At 34.8% G+C, this 7,020-nt stretch overlaps 1 protein-coding gene across 1 annotated transcript in view; it reads left to right on the forward strand.

The window, feature by feature from the left end:
• Lrp1b (LDL receptor related protein 1B) overlaps positions 1-7,020 on the forward strand; it is a 2,087,209-nt gene that overhangs the window by 279,419 nt on the left and 1,800,770 nt on the right. The gene's annotated exons all lie outside the window — the stretch shown is intronic.

Raw genomic sequence — 7,020 nt, forward strand, 5'->3', positions numbered from 1 at the left:
ATGCACCTTCAAACTCAGCCTTTGCCTAATAAAACTTCCAACTCCTGTCTACAAGAGATATTTTTGTAAGCAAATTAACTTTAAAGGCTTTATGTATTTAAAACTAATTTTGCCCAGTTTGTTTTGTGGTTGAATATTGTCTCCATATGTGTCTTCAATTAGGCTTGTCAAAGATTTATGTACTATTTAGACTTGTCCCTGGGTCCATAGGTAGATACAAAGTTTGTGTGGGAACTATTACTGTCTGGATTACATATTACATCTTTTGACTTAGAACATATTTACATTGAAGTTCTTTTTATGACTTTCAGTATAACCTGTACCAACAAGTCTCGAGGTTTTATTGTTTCATCAGCTATCTGTCACAGAGACAAGAATACTCCTATGAGGTTGTTGTTTTGTATGCTTTGTTTTTTTTCAGTAAAATCTAAATCATGGCTGGTTTGGGATATACCCTACAGTTATTTTTAAAGCTCTACAGAGTTTCTTAGTGGGGATCTCCTAGACACCTATTGTAACACAGGGAAGGAAGAAAGTGCAGAATCAATTCTATTTATCATCCATTAGGTAGAATCTGACACATGGATACCTTTTCATATGTATATTTATTTTATGCAGTTGTATGGTAATACAAATGCAAACACCAGTACTGATATCTGTTAAATCTTGCTTTCCTATAGTATTTGTGTTACATCATGCATGCTTCTAAACCCGAGTCTTATCATTTTTTTCTGAATTATGTATAATTTGGTTTATGAAGATTTCATACAAATTATAATGTAAGGATTTCATAAAGATCTAGTTACAATTGTGAAAAGTACACAGAGGATCCATGTATTAATACCCAGAGTACTACTTCTGCAGAAGAGTCCTTCAGTACAAAAAGTACCCTAGTAATCATTTGTTCTTTTTATTTACAGATGGCTAACATGCATTGGCTGTACGCTTGCATTGTGGTTTATGTTCATTGTTTCTTCTTGGTCCCTTCTAAATAAGTAGAGAATAGCTGTATTCTTTTTTTTAATTTTTTAAAATTTTTTATTTATTTGAGAGTGACAGACACAGAGAGAAAGACAGATAGAGACAGAGAGAATGGGTGCGCCAGGTCTTCCAGCCTCTGCAAACGAACTCCAGATGCATGTGCCCCCTTGTGCATCTGGATAACGTGGGACCTGGGGAACCGAGCCTCGAACTGGGGTCCTTAGGCTTCACAGGCAAGCGCTTAACTGCTAAGCCATCTCTCCAGCCCTAGCTGTATTCTTTTAAGGGCACATACCTGGTAATAGAATAGGTATAGAGCCACCCTTTTCACAAAGAACTTGACTCAATGTTGGCTGCATTTCTGCCTCTATGACCATATTCTCATTACAATAACTGGCTTTTTTGTACAAAAACTTGGCATTTTTGTTTCTCAATAATTTTACAGGATCATTAAAAAACTTTGGCATGCAAATCATAAAATGATAAAGTATGACAAATAATTTGCCCCAACCCTTGTGAATTATAAGCCTAATTGAGGAGAGTTTCTATCTTCTAAATTAAAAACAAAACTTTTTCAAACTTTTCCATTTATATTTTCTGAAGACTAATCAGCAGGTTTAAACAAACATCTACATAAGATTTGAGTCCAGAAGGATTTTTTAGAAATAAAAGCAAACCAAATTCAAAATGAAATAAAATGTCTATATGATTTGAGTCTAGAAGAGTATTCAAAATATAAAGTTAGGACAAAAATATAGAACAAGTTCAAATGAGAGCTGGTAACATAGCTCAGTGGTCAACTACTTGCTCAGCCTGCATATAGCCAGGGGTTCAACACCCAGCACTATCAGGAAACAAGACTAAAATATCTCTTCTAATCATGATGCAAAAAAGCAAACTCTGCCTCCAAACTTGTCAGCTAAGAGAGAAGCTCCTATTATCACCACAGAGTAGGCTTGAGCAATTCACATTTATGAGTAAACAGCACGTGTGACCTTCTGAATTCTTTCATGTACCTTTAAAAGATCAGATTTAATTCAGACCTTTGGCAACTGGGAAATGGAGAGTGCTAATCCTGGAATCTAGAGAAAACTTACTATTTTTAATTTACATCTTCTCTATCTGTTACTTCTAAGTGTAAATGTGAAGTGTAGATTTTTTTGTTTGTTTGTTTGCTTGCTTGCTTCTTTTAAGGTAGGGTCTCACTGGCCCAGGCTGACCTGAAATTTATTAAGTTGCCTTAGGCTGGCCTTGAACTCATGGTTTTCCTCCTACCTCTGCTTCCCGAGTGCTAGGATTACAGGCGTGCACCACCATCCTGGCTTTGAAGTGTAGATTTTAAATATATATCCGTATAGGAAATATGGTTAATTTTTCATTTTAAATTTCTCTTATAAAGATTTATCAGAGAATTTTCAAAGTATTATGATACATTTCTATAAGAAAGATATCAAAACATCTATCCAATATTACTTATGATTCTGTTATTAAAAATCTTTTGCCTCTTCTCAACTGATGAGTGGATAATAAAGATATGGCACATTTGTACAATGGAGTTCTACTCAGCGCTAAAGAAAAATGAAGTTATGAAATTTGTAGAAAAATGGATAGAATGGAAAGGATTATACTAAGTGAGGTAGCCCAAACCCAGAAAGCCAAGTGTCACATGTTCTCCCTCATATGTGGATCCTAGCTACAGATGATTGGGCTTCTGCATGAGAAGGAAAATACTTAGTAGCAGAGGCCAGTAAGTTAAAACAGAGATATAAAGGGAAGAGAAAGGAAGGGAGGAGGGTACTTAATAGCTTGGTATTGTATATATGTAAGTAGAATGATTGAGATGGGGAGGTAATATGATGGAGAATGGAATTTCAAAGGGGATCGTGTGGAGGGGAGGGTATTACCATGGGCTATTTTTTATAATCATGGAAAATGTTAATAAAAATTGTGAAAAGATTAAAAAAAAATCTTTTGCCTTTTATACTGGGTGCTAGAGTTTTGTTTTTTTGTTTTTTAATTTCCACTTAACACGCAAATAAAGGGATACCCACCATCCATCATCTACCTATAATCTAGAGACACTTAGGCTGCCCAGATTGGCCTTGCTTGAACTCATAGCTCAATATATACTCATGCCTTAACCTCTAAATTAACTAGAACTATAAGTACAAACAGTACACTCCACTTAATGCATATATTTTTATTGAAATCGACTTAATTCACCTCCCTATTTTGGGGGATATAATGTTATAACTTACAAATGTATTTGATATAATTTCATATTTAATATCATGAAAAACTGTGTCAATAGAAATATAATAGCATGTCAACAATGAGTTTCATGGATAATTGACTTCTGGATCCACAGACTCACATCATCAATAAAATGTATTTTTCTTATTTATCAATGAGTATTGCTGCATATTGTTGCAAACCAGTAATATGTATTAAGGGTCAGGATCATATAATTAATTAATCATTTATGTCTTGGTATTTTCTTGTGTATGAAAATGATTCATAGTGCTACCAGTAGTTCCATCATTCGTGAGATAAGTTGCTGAGAAAAATTCTCATTATTTCTCTCACTATCACAATCTGGCAATGATATACATGTGTAGACATGCATCATGTAATATGGAATGTTTTGATTTGTATGTAAGAACTAGTGGATGCATGTTTTCATATTGAGCGTGGATATATCTATAGATAGTACAACAGCCACATACAAGATACTCAGATAAGAACATAAGCTTACTGACATGACTGTGGCCCAAGCTCTACTCTTCACGTTTGAAGAGGAGTAAAATAATACTTACAGGTGAAAACCATGGATATGTTACAAATTCTGAATTCTGGATGAATACCTAGGCTATGGACAATAATCAAAGGAATTTCTATCTAAAGTAAAATATCAGCAATGACGTCTATCCAGGCTAACCAGATACAGATAGGTTGAAGAGGTGATAGGAGGGAAGCAGAGGCCATCATCAGACAATGTGTGTGGGAGCAGCAGCATCACCCCATAGAAAGAGGGAGAAAGAAGGGCCTCTCAAATACTTCATTATCATTGTGTGTGCTGTCTCTGTGATGGGGACATGCCATAACCATAAATTTCAGGTCAGGCTTATGAGGTAAAACTACAGAAATGTTTATACTTCTTTCAAAATTTTCTATTGAATCTTATTTTTCTTTCTTTCTTTATCTTTTATTTTATCGAGAGAGAGACATGGAGAGAGAGAGACAATTGGCACTCCAGGGCCTTAGCCATTGAAATTGAACTCCAGACACTTGTGCCACCTAGCAGGCATATGAAACCTTGTGCTTGCCTCACCTTTGTGCATCTGGCATGTGTGGGATCTGGGTCCTTAGGCTTCTCAGGCAAGCACCTTAACCACTGAGCAATCTCTCCAGCCCTGTTTCTTTCTTTCTTAAACAGCAGATACAATTTCTTACTACATGTCTTATTGTTTAGAGATTTAAAGTAATCTTTGTCAGCTTTTTACATATGGAACTGGCAAGTATTTTATGTTCATGGGGAAAATAATTATCAGGTAAACTCTGACACTCATGGTGAGAAGCACTGTAGATTTTTAACACATATGTAAACATTGTTCTACACTCTCCAGTTATTTGCTGTCTGTACAACTGCACTGGCATAGCCCTTTTCTTTACAACTTGCAACCCTTCCAGTTAAGCTATCATGGACATGCCAGGAGTGAGAAGACTTTTACCCCATATTTTACCATCTGAGTCTCATGCTTTTTAGTCTTTTCCATTCAATTATAATCTTCTTTTCTTGAAAAGGACATGAAGGATAAATGAGAGGAACTGATAAAGAATTTTAATGCTAACATTCTTTATCAAAATTTATACGGAGGACAATCTTACTCATACCATATTAATTTATGCTTTTGGGAAGCATATCTTTCCGCTAAGCAAGTTTTGCTACCACTTTATCCCATCCCATATCTTTCTACAGGTTTTCTTCAATTGCTTGGCAATTTTTTCTTATTATCACAAAAATAAGAAATTAAAATTTCATAAGAGTCTTTATGTATATGAGCACAATATCAACACTGGAACAATTCTACAATACGCCATGCTAAAACTTGCTATATTCTGAGGTATTTGATACCTATGTATTTCCCTAGTTTTTCCCAGATTATTTAGTTATAATGAATTTATGCATTTATTTCCATATAAATACTTAATTCCTCGTGCTAGTTTGTGCTAGCACTACATATGTAAAATGCACATTGGTAAGTTAGGGAATGAGACACAGCCTTCAAGTTAATGTCCACACATTAGACTCAGTTTCCAGTCTTGCCTCCTCACTTTTTGTTTCCAAGTCCAGGATTTCTGTCATTTTGTAGGGTCAGCAAGTTTTTGTTTCTTCTCTAGTCCTTTCTTCATACATTGATCTCATTTCTCTCCAGAAGGCTCATCTTCTTATACTCTTCAATCTTCTTTCCCTTCCTAAGTATTTTTGTCAAATGTTCTTATTTATTGATATTATCTGCCTTCTTCACAAACTTAAGCCTATAGGATTTTGTTATTATGTTCCCATCCCTTGTAAATAGCAAATCATTTTAGAAGCAGAACTATATAGAATGGATTTTTCCCTGAGAAAACAATTTCATTTGATTCCTCCCAACAAAACTGATGGGATAATGGCCATGTGAAGTCTTGAAGTTGATGAACTGCTAAAGACTTCATCTCTATTGTGGGATAGCAAACAATTATAACTACTTACACCTTTCCCTTCAGCGTCTATTAACCAACAAAACAGGCATGCTGAACAAGACACTCATACAGGGAGCATATCTAAGGAAGCTCTTTGTAAAATTGGAAAACTGCAATATCGTTTTCTCAAATATACTGTAAATTTCACTGTACTTCATGGAGACACTTTGCACTTGTAAATGTGAGAAAACTAATTTATACAAAATTCAAAAATTTTCATCATTTGTATAGGCATAGACAAGTAAATCTAATTGGATGCATCCTATTTCATCAGAGAAAAGACACTTTGTAACTCATATACATATATATATATATATATATATATATATATACATATACATACACACACACACACACACACACACACACAGAGAGAGAGAGAGAGAGAGAGAGAGAGAGAGAGAGAGAGAGAGAGAGAGAGAGAGAGATTGTTTCCTGAATTTAAAAAATCATATATTTCAGGGCTGGAGAGGTTCGTTTGCAGAGGCTGGAAGCCCTGGCGCGCCCATTCTCTCTCTCTCCCTCTATCTGTCTTTCTCTCTGTGTCTGTAGCTCTCAAATAAATAAATAAATAATTTAAAAAATCATATATTTCATGTAATGCTTTGAACCTTTATCACTCAAGAAGACTAATCAGAGCTAGGTTTTTTCTATTTCTTTTAATTTTTGATAGAGAGAGAAAGAAAGAGGCAGAAAGAGAGAGAGAGAGAGAGAGAGAAAGAAAGAAAATGGGTGTGCCAGAGCATTCAGCTCCTGTGAAAAAGTGCCAGACATGTACTCTCCCTTGTGTGCATTTGCAACATTGTATTATTGCATCACTGCATCTGGCTAAATGAGAACTGGAGATTTAAATATATGTTCTTAGGTTTCACAGGCAAGTGCCTTAACCACTAAGTCATTTCTCCAGTCCCCTAAGCTTCTTTTGACAATAGAAAATCTAGGAAGGTAAGCAGTTTTTATTGAATGTGGCTATAGGAAAATATTATACTTATTTAGGCCAATGGAAATTTAAAACATTACTTTCCAGTCTTGTATCACATAAAAAAACTACATTGTGACTAGAATTCTTCAAAGAATCATCATGTTTTATATATAATTAGTGTGTTTACTTTTTTTTCTTTTAAGTGTTGCTCTCAACCATTTAATTTATTGAGAGATGCTGCATGACTCTTGGTTTAGCACTTACTATCCTTTTGTTTACACAGAATTCTGGTTTTACTTGTTGATTTTCTCTGTATTGGAAACATAGAGAAAGTTTTCTACATTATTTTCAATCAGGGGTTCTGTTATAGATTT

Source organism: Jaculus jaculus, chromosome 4, assembly GCF_020740685.1.
Source record: "Jaculus jaculus isolate mJacJac1 chromosome 4, mJacJac1.mat.Y.cur, whole genome shotgun sequence".
In the NCBI taxonomy this organism is placed as follows: Eukaryota; Metazoa; Chordata; class Mammalia; order Rodentia; family Dipodidae; genus Jaculus; species Jaculus jaculus.